At 34.0% G+C, this 16,114-nt stretch overlaps 1 protein-coding gene across 2 annotated transcripts in view; it reads right to left on the reverse strand.

The window, feature by feature from the left end:
* Positions 1 to 16,114, reverse strand: part of RAB3C (RAB3C, member RAS oncogene family) — a 311,932-nt gene that overhangs the window by 118,814 nt on the left and 177,004 nt on the right. The gene's annotated exons all lie outside the window — the stretch shown is intronic.

Here is a 16,114-nt window from a genome sequence, read left to right on the forward strand (position 1 = left end):
CTGGTGGAGTTGTGAAAGAATCCAGCCATTCTGGAGAGCAATCTGGAATTATGCCCAAAAAGTTATCAAACTGTGCATACCCTTTGACCCAGCAGCGCTACTACTGGGATTATATCCCAAAGAAATACTAAAGAGCGGAAAGAGACATATATGTGCCAAAATGTTTGTGGCAGCTCTTTTTGTTGTAGCTAGAAACTGGAAGATGAATGGATGTCCATCAGTTGGAGAATGGTTGGGTAAATTGTGGTATATGAAGGTTATGGAATATTATTGCTCGGTAAGAAATGACCAGCAGGAGGAATATAGAGAGGCCTGGAGAGACTTAAATCAACTGATGCTGAGTGAAATGAGCAGAACCAGAAGATCACTGTACACTTCAACAACAATACTGTATGGGGATGTATTCTGATGGAAGTGGAAATCTTCAACATAAAGAAGATCCAACTCACTTCCAGTTGATCAATGATGGACAGAGGTAGCTGCACCCAGAGAAGAAACACTGGGAGGGGAATGAAAATTGTTAGCACTAATATCTGTCTGCCCAGGTTGCATGTACCTTCGGATTCTAATGTTTATTGTGCAACAAGAAAATGATATTCGCACACATGTATTGTACCTAGACTATATTGTAACACATGTAAAATGTATGGTATTGCCTGTCGTCGGGGGGAGGGAATAGAGGGAGGGGGGGTAATTTGGAAAAATGAATACAAGGGATAATATTATAATATATATATATATATATATATATATAATAAAAAAAAAAAAAAAAAAAAAAGAAAAAAAAAGATTGAGTCCTCACTATGTTTTGCTAGCCCCCTCTAGTTTATCCACTGATCTATCTGTCTTAATTTGTATCCAATAACTGGCAGTAATTCCATCTTAGCCTCCCTCTTCTGACAGTAAGTTTTCTCTATGTTCTGACATTCCTTTCACTGCCCAATAGTGATTCTGACCTGTGCTAACTGCTGTCTTATTCCTCTGATAGCTTCATTCTGCCTTCTTTTTCAGATTTCTTATTTCCCACAGCTGAGATTTTTCCACTCCTTCATAAAGCAAATGACACTGAGTACTTGCTATGTACAAGACATTGTCTCAAGTGTGATGGGGATTCGGATATTCTGCTAGATCCTGACTGTGCAACCTGCCCAGTCTCTGGCTTTATGTTTAATGAACACAACCCCAAACAAAGGACATTCTCTTTTTTCATTATAGACATCGCAAAAGCCATTATGATTTCTTTATATTTATGTTCATTTTAAAAGTAGACAGAAACTCAAGTTGTAAAACCTAATCTTGGGCTGTTTTTATTCACATGTAAATTGAAATGTAGGACAGAAACAATTACCTAGGTAACTCAGGCAAAAAAAAAAAAATGCTTTCAAGTGAAAATATTAAGATAATGGAGGTAATGTTTTCATTTTGGCTTGAATTATCCAGACAATTGCTTCTATTCTCTATTTCTTTTTGCATAGTTAGAAAAATATATTTTTTTTACCTGTCATCTATACAGACTCAAATGTGAACATTAGATTTTTATAGAAAGTAGCTCACAGAAATTAATTAAAATTTTATCTTGTTTTCCTTTCAAAGCTTTTCTTCCCAAAATTATATTTCTATGAGATGAATACTAGACTTAAAGTAAAAGAATCTGAATTGCAATGCCAATTAGTGGGATACATATGTGGCCTGAGGCTTTAGGTCTTGGTTTTCTGAACTATAAAATGAGGAGATTGGATGATATGATCTCTAAGGTATTCTTTTAGGTCATACATTTCATAAAATTCCTGAAAAATGCAAGTTCCTTGAGGGTAGGGTCTGGTTTGTTTGCTTTTTTATCTCTTGTATGATGCACATAGTAGGTAAATTTAATAGGTGTTTGTCAGATGAATTTTAAAGCCAAAATAGTGTAACCCAAAGCAGAGGAAGAGTAAAGGTGAACAGACCAAACTCTCTTTGTCTAGAATACTGCAGAAAGGATAAAAAAGTTGAGCATTAATTGAAGAGTGTTAAGAAACAACTTCCTAAAGGGATTGTTGTAATATCATATTACATATTATAATGTTGTAATACATGGATTAAGGAAGTCCAAATCTGGGCAACTGAAGCAGAGGAAAGAATCAGGATATTTCAATTCTAGATCTGGTTCTGCCAATAAGTAATTTATTCAATGAGTGTATTTAGTATTAAACACACTCCTTACCATAGTTATCCCAGGTCTTCTCTTCTTCTTTTAAGACTGTATTCTACCACTTCCCATTCAATCTTAAAAGAAGATAGAAAACTCTTATGTTGAACTCTCAATTTATCTTTTTTTCTATTTTTTAAACAAACTTTCAAAGTTCTGAGCCATCTTTCTCTCCTCTACTCCAATGTTGTTGTTTGTCCTTCATTTTTTAAAAGGACCATGAAAACAGGGAGGTGATCCCTTGCATATCAATGCAAGTGAATTGGATTTAAGTAAGGGTGGGCTGTGCAAATTAACCAACTCCCTTTCTCCTCCAAAGTCATCTGGATCCAGTGGCAAAAATTCCATCAGGAAAACTAGAAATGACCCCGGATACAGTAGGAGACCTTGACCTTTTTAAGGTCTTTCCCAGATCTTTTTGCTAAAAGGCTCCCTTTTTGTCCTTTGAATGTCACATTTCACATTCTATTATATTGCAGGTGTTTTGTGAATGTTTAAGTTGAATGGAAATAGATGTGTGATTTTGACATGGACAGGCTGTTTTCTTCATCTTTCTACCTCTATCAAGTCACATACTTGCACAGTCTTTAATAAATGCTTATTGATTTGATTGTCACACACACACACACACATGCACATACACATGCGCATGCACAAATACACAAATAAAAATGAGAGAGCTGAATGAGGTAATTTCTAAAACCCCTTAAAACTCCTAAAATCCATTGCTCTATCCTTTGCATTTTAGTTAACATCCTGAGGCTGAAGTGATAGGGGAATAAAATAAGTGGCTATCATGCACCAGGTACTGTGCTAAGCATTTTACAAATATGATCTCATTTGATTCTTACGACAACCCTGATGCTATTTTTATCCCCATTTTATGGTTGAAAAAACTATGGTTAAGTGGTTTTCCCAGGGTCACAAAACCAATAAGTTTCTGAGGCTAAATTTTTAACTCAACTTATCCTGACTCTAAACTAAAAGCTCTTTTCTCCTACATTGAATGGCCTCCATGCTATTATAATATTTGAGCTATTTTGTTAGTTTTTTTTATAGTCTTTCTGCCTCACCCACTGTTGTTATGTTATTATCTGTCCTTTCTTGCAGCTAGGATGGCTGCCTCTGGATATCCTTCTTTACCCTCTAATTTACTTCCTCTAACCTGCCATATGCTTGGAAACAAAGACAAACCAATAAGTTTGTTAGAATCATTTCTGAAGCAAGGGTGAGCAGGCCTGGAGCAGAGATCCAAGTAACTTTCCTAAGAGACAAGTATATGGCTTAATTTAGTGCACAGACTTTGTGACATCCCCTTTGGCCATTCAGAGCCTTTTATTTTCTTCCTTTCTGGTTTTTATATATGCTTTGGACTGGAGAAATGGCGAGATAATCATAGAAAGGCTAGATGTACCTTCATATTTTAATAGTTACTTAAATTACATATTTGTCTACATAAATAAACCAGAGTATAGTATGTTTTTCATTGGGTAATTCTAATGGCTTCTGGAGTAAATGTTAATACTATTATTTTCTTAAACATCCCCCCATCCCCTGACAGGCCTCCTACAGCAAACCTTGTTTTTGGCAGCAGGAACAAAATATTAATTATGTTCATATCATTTCCATGAACACAATTTAAAACACAAGACCTAGGTTAATCTCTAATGTAAAATGGATAAATATGCTAAGGATTTTAGACAGTCTTAAGAGTTAATATTTCATGAGTCAATATTTTGCCTATCTATCTGAGCTCTCTGCTAAGCAACCAATCCCATGCATTTAAAAAAGAAACAAGAATGAACTTGGGTTTCTTGGATTTACATAATATGTTTTGTGACCTATGATTCAATTCAATTCAACTTAAATAAGTTCAATATAGAATCATAGAATTTCAGAGAAAAGAGGGTCCTCAGGGGTGAGCTAATCTAATGTTTGTCTGGAAAATAATTCTTTCACAACATAGTGATTGTCTTGTTGTTATTTGAAGACTCCTAAAAGTGGGGAGTTCTTTCCTGTAGAAGGTAGCTAATTCAATTTTTGGGTAGTTCTATTTGTTAAAAACTCTTTCCCTTCTATGGCACTGACTCTATATGTGTGGCTTTGCAGTGGTAGCATGGGGTAATGAATAAACAATTCAAATCCTGTCTTTGACAGTTATTGACTTTATGACCCTGAGCAAGCCATTTAAAATTTCATCTGTAGAATAAGAAGGGGATAGAGGTATTTGGATAGGAGGAGAAGGAAATCTGGATTAGGTGGTTTCTGCAATCTTTTTTTAAACTCCAAATCTATAATCCTAAGAGTTAGTAGGAAAAATTTCATAGAAAAAAATAGAAGGTAGGCCTTGAAGGATTGATAATTAGGACTTAGGTAATCATTGCATATTCTCAACCAGACCCCTACTTTTCTTTTAGGCTATACTTATTAAAATGACTCTCATGTTTCTGGCTGCTATTTCAAGTTAAATATCTGAATCAGGGAGAAAAAAAAAAAAAGATGGTATTTTTCCACTAGCTTCTTCACTGAAGAACTGAGTGATAGGCTTAATTGTTATCCCTCGATACAAACCTAACCTTCATAGGGAAGTGATTTTTAATGGAATGAGGAGGAAGAATAGGTATGCAATAATGAAGCAAATCTAAGAATTCTTAGGGAGTTACTTGGTATCAATACAATGACTCAAATTAGTATTGTCTTTTGTAACATGTTATATTTTCATAGCATGAATGAGATAGAAAATAAATATTATTTATTATTCAAGTCCTTTAAAAAGAATAAAAACATCTCACTTAACATTTATTTGTCCCATGTAGAACCATGGGGTTTAGTCTTTGACCGTTAGTCTTGACTTCTGATCTTGTTACTAGCTTGTGAAGCAAGATGATCTCTGCTTTACAGATGAGGCTAATTAGGCACAGGAATACAAAGCTAGATACGGTAGGTTAGCTGTAAACAGAACAAAACAAAAACACCACACTTCACTAAATGCTAATGTAATCATATGCCAGGAAAATTAGCAATATGAGACTCCAGGGGAGTTAAATTTAGTCCCTTCTGATCTGAGTGCATACTTTGTACTAAAAGTATCAAACACATAGCCTGTCTAGAAACCAGAGTGTAATTGGGAATTATTTAATAAAATAAATAAAAAATATAATAAAAGATAAATAATACTACATCTGTATGGACTGTTATCTAACTAGTTATTTATTTTTAGTTTCCAACATTTTACTTTTATAAGTTTGGTTTTCCATTTTTTTCTCCTTCCCCTTTTTCCTCCCCCAAACAGCAAGCAATTCAATATAGGTTATATATGTACAATTGTAATATTACATTTAAAAATTAAGTTAATTTACAGCCTCCAGGGATTCTTATGTACTCATTGGTGCTTTTCCCTTCACTTTTCGATTTGCGTTTGACTAACATTCATAAAATTGAAGATAGAGGGGACCACAGAAACCATTTAATCCAACTCTTCACTTTACAGATGAGGATACTGAGGTCCACAAGAGTTAAATGATTTATCTAAAATCACCCATTGACCACAAGAGCTATCTGTCTTTGTTCCTCCTAGAGAAAGGAATTGCCCCTATGTAGTTCAGTAGTTTGACTCTTTGAGAAGAAAGTCCTGAGTTCAAATTTGACCTCACACACTGATCCTTAATCTCTTAGCTTTTCTAAATTTTCTTAACTTCTTCCTATCTTAGTTTTCTCATCAATATAAAAAATTATAAATAATATGGGAAATATAAAAAAAATTAGAACTTGAGTCTTTTGACTCTAAATGTAGCAATCTTCATTTTTACTGAACCTTATCAGGTGAAATAAGATGCTTACATAAGCTACCATTCCTTTTAATGTTTCTTCATAATTTTAATACTTAAACATTCTCCATGAGGTTAATATGTATCTCAGTGGTCATTGGAAGAAGTTTATCAGGAAAAGACAAAGGCCCAATATATCAAAATCAGAGAGTGGAAAGAAAGATTTCTGGGAAAAGGCTAGTAGAAATGGAAAGACAAATTAAGCAGACTTCAGGAAAGAGGTGGACGTACTCACTAACTTTTTCATTTTCTTCTTTTAAACAAAATTTCCATTCACTATCGCCTACACCAGTGAGTTTATAAATAAAAAAAATTATGCTGGAGGAGATTTATATGCTTTATTTTAAGAGTCCTGAGCAAGGAACACACAGAATGACAGAATCCTGACTTGGAAGGGATTATGGAGGCCAACTAATTCAAGCTGTAACTCAACAAGAATCTTCTCTCCAGCATTCTTGACAAGTTGTCATTTCAGTCTCCTCTTGAAGGTTTCTATTCATTGGGAGATGCTCTATTTTCTCTTCATTCTACTTGTAGACAGTTTTGATTGTTAGGAAATCTTTTCTTACAGCTAAAATCTGCCTCTTGGCAACTGATGTCCCTTGCTCCTAATGCAACCCTCTGGGACCATTCAGAACACATCTGTTCCCTTTTCCACATGACAGCTCATCATATATTTGGAGACAGCTAACCTATCTTCTCTTCTCTAGGTTAAACAACTTCAGGTATAACATGATCTTCTTATGGAATGATCTCCTGACTATTGCCCCAAAGAAGAATCTTACTCTTGCTGGAATATGTTTTCTTGACTGAATGGCTACTTCTATATCAAAGGATCACATGAGAAGTATATGTATTCCTGTATCAGTCTTATCCACATATAATAATCTTTACCTGATGAAATTCTGGCACTGGAGCTGGCAATGGGTCCAGAGGGTCAGGTTATGGTGGGGCCTCAGTGTTCTGACAGTAGAATAGCCTCCTCTTTTTTCCTAACTCATTCACAGATGTGCCTATAGTCAGGACAAAGTGACCTGGTTTATCCAGATACTTCCAGTTTATAGTGTATAAATGCCTGTACAGACAGTGCTTTCTCATAAAAACTGAACTAAAGTTGAATTCTTTATATCATACTGACCTGAACATAATTCCAAGTAATCTTCTTGTAACCAAAGGCAATGTTCTGAACATTGACCCCAAGAGCTATCTATCCTTGTTTCCCCTAGAGAAAGGAGTTGCACTTAGGTGGCTCAGTAGTTTGATCTTTGAGAAGAAAGTCCTGAGTTCAAATTTTACCTCAGGCACTAATATTTAAACTCTTAGCTTTTCTTAATTCTCTTAATCTCTTCCTATTTTAGTTTTCTCATCTATAAAATGGGGATAATAACGGTACCTACCTTCCAAGGTTGTCTTTTTTTCTTAATTTTATTTTAACTTTATAGAATACAACAAACATTTCCATAACATAGTATTATAAAAAGATAATTGTACATGTAATTGCAAATTATGTACAACTTGTTATTCCTTTAAAATGTATTATAAAGTTATCATGCAAATTTCTTTTCTTTTTTTTTTTTTTTCTCCTCTCTCCACCCTAGACATGGCTAACATTTGTTGTAAGGATTAAATGAGATATTTATAAAGTGCTTTGCAAAACTTAAAGAACTATTTAAATGATAGTTATTAGTATAGAAATAAATTTGCAGAATGCTTATTAGAATCTCCACCTATTGTTGGCATTACTTCTTTAGAGAAAAGAGCTACTTCTATATCAAGTAAAGCAAAAAATGTATTAATTAGCAACTAAGAGAAGAGAGAATTCTTATTCTTTTTAAAAAGTTAGAGTAGCTTTTTATTTTCAAAAGACGTGTGAAGACAATTTTCAATGTTCATCCTGGCAAAATCTTGTGTTTCAATGTTTTCTCTCTGTCTCCCTCACTTTCCTTTCTTCTAGACATCAAATAATCCAGTATAGGTTAAACATGTGCAATTCTTCTAAACATATTTCCACATTTATCATGCTGCTCAAGAAAAATCAGATCAAAAAGAAAAAAAAAGCACAAGAAAAAAACAAGAAAATAAATTATAACAACAACAAAAAGTTGAAAATACTATGTTTTAATCCATATTCTGTTTCCATAGTCATCTCTCTGGAGGTGGATGGCTCTTTCCATCACAAGTCTATTGGAATTGCTTAGAATCATCTTATTGTTGAAAAGAGCCAAGTTCATCACAGTTAATCATCATATAATCTTGTTATTGTTCTTTTATTTAACATCATTTCATATAAGTCTTTCTAGGCTTTTCTGAAATTATCCTGCTTATCATTTCTTATAGAATATTTCATTACATTCATATACTATAACTTATTCAATCATTCCTCAACTGATGGGCATCCATTCAGTTTATAATTCCTTGTTGTTACAAAAAAAGGATGCTACAAACATTTTTGCCCAAGTGGATTCTTCTCCCTTTTTTATGATGAGAGAATTTTTCTTATTAAAATTTGCTACATTTCTTTTTATTCTATTTCAAGAGATCACCATATATTTATGGCAGGGGATAAACCCAACAACAATAGAAAACTTAAAAGGAAAAAAAAAAAACTTCTTTAGAATGGAATGCAATTCCATTCCCAGAACATCTGCAATGGTATACTGAATATCACAGATAAAAATAATTTTAAACTGGTGGGAAGATAGTGTCAGACTTTCACTGTAGCCTGCTTCAGTCTAGATTAAAAAAACATATCAATCTGCTCAACAGATTTTCTTTTTTTTTTTTTTTTAAAGAAAGCTTATTTATAGTTAATTGTCATTATAACATGAAAAACAGAATGTAAATAAACAAGGTGGAAAAGAAAGCTATTAATATTTCTGTTGGAAAGGGCAATAACTGAAGGAGACCATACTCTGGAAAGAAAAGTTTGAAATGGAAAGATTCAATGTGTTGAAGTTATAACCTACTCTGAGGCAACTAGGTATTTTAAGTCTTTAGTAGCAAAAAGTCTTCCTAGTTTAACATTTTGCCTTGTAGTAAACTACATGAAGGGAAGCCTTAGTCATCTTCAAATTCATGATTTTATCAGAGCCCAAAGATATTCTATACCATTGGCCAGATTATTTCCCAAGTTTGTTCCATGATCCTCTAGAGGACTTGATCCCTGATGCTGAGGGCTACTGTTGCCTCCAGCTGAAAGTCAAAATAATAATGATGATGAAAATGGCAATGGCTGGCATTTCTATTATGCTTTAAGGTTTAAATTTAATCTTCATAGCAACCCTGTGAAGTGGGTATTGTTAATTATAAGTATGGTCAATTAACAAATGAGGAAATTGGGCCTCAGTTCCAGTGCTCCATCCAATATACCACCAGAGCAATGTGAATAATGGGTATTTTTTGGATTGAGTGATTGAGTCAGTCAGTGAGTATCTCTTGCAAGTTATGATAATTCAATTGTATCAGATAGCTTAGGCAAATCATCAATGTTATAGAAACATTGTGTGTTTGTGTGTGTGTGTGGGGTGAGTGTGTGTGTTTGTTTTACCAGAAATATGATTACATTGGTTTAAAGTACTCATGACCAACACAGTTGTCTGCCCTGAAATTCATAGTATGCCAGTTTGGACCAGAAGCAGGATTTAAATGCATATCTTCCTTATTCCAAGGGTGGTCTGAGCTGTTTGTCTTCTTTGTAACAATTTTAAATGTTTCTTACTAACAAATAGTCAAAAGCTGCTGATGAATAGAGTTCTAATGAGGGAGTTTACATAATACCCATCTCCTTTAAATTCTGACTAAACCTGGAAGACACTACTTGGAGAATGACTATGTCTACTGTGGGAATTTCAAAGGAATTTAAATTTTTCTTTAATTTAAATTTTTCTTAAATTTAAAGAACTATTAAACCCATAGAAAGGGATTCTGGGAAAATGAAAGCACCTTCAAAGAATGGTTTATGGGTTCATGATTCTGACATATGTAGATTAAAATTTATTCTCAAATCAAGAACTGTAAAATTGAGGTAAAAATTGCATGCTTCCTAAATGGAAATGGTTGACAAACTCAAAATGGAGCTGGTTATATCATTCAATCCCATACTTTATCAATGTTATCAGTTTTCCTTCAGGCAGGAGGAACTGTGAACAATCACATTAAGTACTTGTTACCCAGAGAATCAGATCTGGCTAGATCAGAAAGGAAATGAATTTACAATGAGCTTAATTTTGATCATTATTTTGCAGAGAATTTGGATTCTAGCACTCAAAACAGCAATTCTGAAATGCATAGTTAGTTAATTAATTCCTTACTCTTTTTTTAAGATAGCTTTTCCCCAAAAAATATATGCAAAGATAGTTTCACTTTTGCAAAACTTTGTGTTCCAAAATTTTCTCTCTTTGACTCCTTTTCCCCTCCATAGGACAGCAAGCAATCCGATACAGATTAAACATGGGCAATTCTAAATATTTCCATATCTGTCATGTTGTGCAAGAAAAATCAGATCAAAAGTGAAAAATAAAGCACAAGAAAGAAAAAAAAAACAAGCAAACAATCATAACAACAAAAAGGAGAAAATAGTATCCTATGATCCACATTTAGTCTCCATAGTCCTGTCTCTGTATACAGATGACATTTTCTATCACAAATCTATTAGAACAGTTAGTTCCTTACTCTAATCAGGAAATTAAAGAATTTTTAAAAAATTATCAGATTTAGTGATTTCCTTCCTTTCTTTTTCCTCCCTCTTTCTTTCTTTCTTTCTTTCTTTCTTTCTTTCTTTCTTTCTTTCTTTCTTTCTTTCTTTCTTTCTTTCTTTCTTTCTTTCTTTCTTTCTTTCTTTCTTTCTTTCTTTCTTTCTTTCTTTCTTTCTTTCTTTCCTTCTTTCTTCCTTCCTTCCTTCCTTCCTTCCTTCCTTCCTTCCTTCCTTCCTTCCTTCCTTCCTTCCTTCCTTCCTTCCTTCCTTCCTTCCTTCCTTCCTTCCTTCCTTCCTTCCTTCCTTCCTTTGTCTCTCTCTCTTTCTCATTTTCTTTCTTTCAAATTAAGTTGCTTAGAACTTCAAGATCAAGAGTGAATTTGATTTATTTTGCTATGTATGTTTGCTTGCATTTTCAATGCCTTAAACAAAGTACAAATTTAATTGTAAGAACTTAAGTATTATCCCTGCTCTTTTAACTGAAGAAGCAAGTTAAAATCTTAAATCTCACAGTCAAAGAAAGATGAGCAATAACAACAGAAATTTGCTTTCTTGATGTTTGAGAATTTAAATGTGAACTAGCTACCAATTTCCTAGGTTTTTCCCCTACCTCCCAAGATTCAGCACCAGTTCTAAACCCTAACTTTTAGTCCTGAATTTCCCCTTCCCTGCCTGCCCTAACACTTAGTCCTGCTTGACTCAAATAAGTACCATATAAGATCCACCTCACTTGACTACTTTTAGTGCCTAATTCCATCCAATTACTCACTGGTCTGTGCAGTGTCCATGCTCCTTAATTGTTCCTTTTTATTACGTCACCCTTCACTAAAGCTTGCTTCCTTTGCTTTCTCTCTCTGCCAGCTCTCATATTGTTCTGTGTTTTGTGATTTTTTTTTTATCTTCCTAGTATGCCAATTTCTCCTTTGAAGTATCAGACATTTCCCATATAAAAACTTGATTGATGTGTGAACTGTTTACTACACTTTTTACATTTATAGAGTTTCTCTCCATTCTATGCCCTGGGTTGTAGTGAGCTGGTCTCAGTAGCCACAGCTACCTTCTAAGCCTTGGCTTAGTGAACTTTGTGCTCTCAAGTATCTCCTTTTTACTTACTCCCTGAGACCAGGGTTCATACAAGTAACCCTGTCTGAAACTCTGTGCTCCTCAGGCTTTTCTCCTTAGCAATTGAAATGGTAGATAAAAAAGACCAAAATAGTCTTTTTTAGGGGTATTATATTGTGGAATCCTAAACTTTACCAAACCAGTAATAAGACATTAATCAATGTCTATTGAATTTTATTATTTGATACCATAGAGACAAGCTACTTGGGGATGTGGAACCTTAAAGGTATGCACTTTAATTGCTTATTTGACCATAATATTTAATTTCTAATTGTAGAAAATCTGTAATAGGTGAGCCAGCATATGTGGCTGCTGGGTTAGTAGGAATATCATTCAAAAGGTCTTGGAAATGATAGACATGCCAAAGGATTGGAGAAAGATAAATCTTATTCTGATTTTCAAAATAGGGAAGAGAATAGAAATCTGGGAACTTCTTAACAAAAAGCTAGTGATCATAGAAAGCTTTCATTACTTTTTTTTAACAGCTTCTAAACAAGTAGATCAAAGAATTGTTAGCGATCCTTCAGTACTATTTCAGCAAAGACAACCATGTTGATTAGATGCTTGTATTTATCCCCATTTTACAAACATGGAATCTGAGACAATCAGAGTTCAAATCACTTGCCTAAAGTCACATGACAGATAAATATTTAAGGCTGGGTTTGAACTCAGGTCTTTTAAATTTAACCTCAAGTACTCAATCCACTGTATCACCTACCTGGGTAACATATTCCATTATGGTCAAAGCAAAGATCACTAAGCTAGGAACTCAGAACCTCCAAAGTAATCACAGGCCCAATCTATGTATATATGTCTATATCCTCGATGTTTTTGTTGTTGTTGTATCATGTCCGACTCTTCCGTATTTGTTTTTTGTTTTGTTTTTTTTGGCAGAGATATTAGAATGGTTTGTCATTTTCTTCTTTAGCTCATTTTACAAGTGAGGAAACTGAGAAGCAAACTGGGTTAAGCAATTCACTTAGGGTCACACAACCAAATAAACGTCTGAGGCTGGATGTAAACTCAGAAAGTGAAGCCTTCCTAACTCTAGGTCAGTCATCCAGTCCACTGTACTACCTAATTACCTCATAAAGTACCAAATGTGAAGTCCCCAAGGAATAGGACAAATAGTACTAACTGCTCTAAAAGTTGAAAGGAGGAAACAGTTTCTATGAGGAGTATAAATTGATCAATAGGTAAATAGGAATGGATTTTATATCTCTGAGTAAAAAGACCTGTAATAAAGGAGGAAATATTCTGAGAAAAACAAGTTCTTTTTCTTTCTTTCTTTTGAAATTTATTTAAAACTAAATACAAATAAAAAATTTAAAAAAGAGAAACAAAAAAGGAAAACTAAAAAAAACAAAAAACAAAATATTGTCATGTGCTCAGCAGAACATCAGGGAGGATTCAGAATATGTAACAATAAATTTCCTTTTCAAGAAAGCACACATACAAGTTTTCTTTTGTGTCATTTATTTTTACTCCAATTTGAACTCAGGAAGAAGAGCCTTCCTGACTCCAGGTTGGGGCACTCTATCTACTGAGCTTTCTTTCTGCTTCCATATATACCCATTGATACCCATATACATATGCATATCTTTATTTATATTCTGATCTATTTCTTTACCTATCAGCATTTATATCTGTACCTGCTATATCCATATCCATATCTATATCTATAGTAAGTAATTTAACATACCTGCATTTTAGTTTCCTTATCTGTGATATGAGTATTAGGTGTGATGAATTATTTATAAATAGATATCAGGGGTAGAATTTGAACACAAGTCTAGGTTGGACTAGATGACATCTAAATTCCCAACTATTGTGCTTAATTATTTTTAAAGGTTCCCTTTGATAAAAAAAAAAAAAATTTCCATCATCTTAAAGCATTTCCCCAAATTTCTACTAGCTCCCAGATTACCCCCATGACTTTGCAAACTGGAACATTAATGTTTCTGTACTAAGTGTCACATTTAAAATTTTTTTTGGAGTTGGAACCAAGCATACAGACTTCCTAGTTTCCAGGTCAGCTTTTATTGTCATGGTCTCCTAAGTTTTAATGAGCTAAGTGGGAGATATCTGTTCCAGCATCATTCTGGAGGTGAGTGAATCAAACTCGCCTTTAATACATGCACAGCAGTAAAATAGTTTGCCTTGAATCAGCAGGGCATGGAGTGTGAGTGAGTCATTTCAGAAATGTGTGTGGTCCTGCATGTTGGGTGCCCGACACCCACCAGCTTCTTACTGTCTAGTAGCATAATATCTCCGCACTAGAGCTCTAGAAAGTATCTATTTAAAGAAACTATAATTATCCATTTTTTCATGGTGATGTGGATATTAAGATAATTGTGAGCTGTGGGGGAGTGGGAAGGATCCGAAAGCCTTAGCACACAGATTAGGGAATATGCTGGGGGAGTGGAGGCTAGAAAGTCACTCTCATATAAGTATTTCTGTGCTACTCAGGATGATAGATTTAGTCTTTTAGTTTAACACCCTTATTTTATTTTAGAAACAAAAATTGTGATCCAGAGAATTAAATGACTTGTTCAAGACCACACAGATAAGAAACTGTGCCATATCTGGAAGATTTTAATTCAGATGCTCAGACTTACATTGCAGCATTTTTCTCATAATATTTTACATGATATTATAGGAAAGGAGTATGACTGGCATTCTGACTGAGACAGGGAACAAACCTGGACAACTGGAGTGGCAATTGGAGAAGCCTTGGTGAGTACTCACAGCAATAGAATGTAAGCTCCCTGAGGGTAGGGATTGATCCCTTCTTGTATTTGTAATGGAAGTACCTAACATAACTGTGATGCTCCCAGAAGTCTCCTAGAGACAAATATATATATATATATATATATATATATATATATATATATATATATATATATATATATATATATATATATATATATATATATATATATATATATATATACACATATATACATATATATATATGCATATATATGTGCATATATATGCATATATGTAAGTATATATGTATATCTTAGATATAAATTCAATAATTAAATCTAACATGAAATTGTTTGTATTAGGGAAACAAAATTAAGAGGGAAGTCTGAGGCAAGGTCTAGTTTTTCTGGCAAATTCTCCTTAAAGTGTTCATAGTCAATAGAAAGAGGATTGAGGATGTAGACTCAGATTCCTCTTTGGAAAATTACTAAGTTGCACATGTAACAACTTCCAAGAGCCTCAATTTCCTCATCTCTTTAAATAAGGGGGTTTTAATATATATGACTTCAAGTTCTCTCCCAGCTCTATATCTTATTCATACACAATTATTTTATTTGTTAACATGATATGAGTACCTTATTTAATGACTATTAGTCAAATGTGTTTTGATGATTTTTCCCCTCTCCTTTCAGATGGTTGTTAATTTTTTTCCACCTGTGATCACCTATTTCTGGTGATCTATTTCCTAGTTCTATTTCTGAACTAGGAAAGATACTGAGAACATGACGCAAGAATCTTCTTTAAATGCCAATTGATGCTATTCTATCACCAAAGAGAGAGTTTCATGTTTTTATGTTGGAATGGAGCACACTTTCATGTCTTTGAACATGTTGGCCAGAAAGAGCCCCATCCTGTGGCTGGATTCCTGGCTACTAAGAGGGAGAACAGCGAATTAGGGACCCCATTCTGGTTCCCTGCACTAAACTCTTGAAGTGTTTTCTCATGTGACACTTTTCTCTCAGGATAAAGGGCACCAGAACTAGATGAGATAAAACAAAATCATAGTAAAAAGCCCCTACTCCTGATTTCAACTAAAATTATACCTCCTACAGGAAGACTTTCCCAACCTTTCTTATTTCCTTCTATTAATTATTTCCTATTTATCTTGTATATAGCTTTCTTTGTATATATGTGTCCTCATGTTTTCTCCTCCATTAGGTTATAAGCTCCATGACGGGAAGGACTACCTTTTGCTTCTTTTTTGGATGTCCAGTGCTGAGTACAGTGCCTAGCAAAAAGTTGGGGTTTAATAAATGTCTGTTGAATTGATCAAAGTGATCTCTTATAGATACTTTTTGTTTTGAATGTCAAAATACTTTGAAAAGTATTTTCTATATATAGAAAAGGATCTAAAGTTGGAAGACAAGTGGGAGGTCATTTGATAGGATTGGATTGGATGAGGAAACCAAGGATCGGTGAAATTGAGTGATGTATGTGCCCAAGATCACAAAGATATCAAGTGTTGAAAGTGGGATTCAAATACAGCTCTATAGATTCCTCCGCCAAGAGTCT

This window comes from Sminthopsis crassicaudata, chromosome 1, assembly GCF_048593235.1.
Source record: "Sminthopsis crassicaudata isolate SCR6 chromosome 1, ASM4859323v1, whole genome shotgun sequence".
Lineage (NCBI taxonomy): Eukaryota > Metazoa > Chordata > Mammalia > Dasyuromorphia > Dasyuridae > Sminthopsis > Sminthopsis crassicaudata.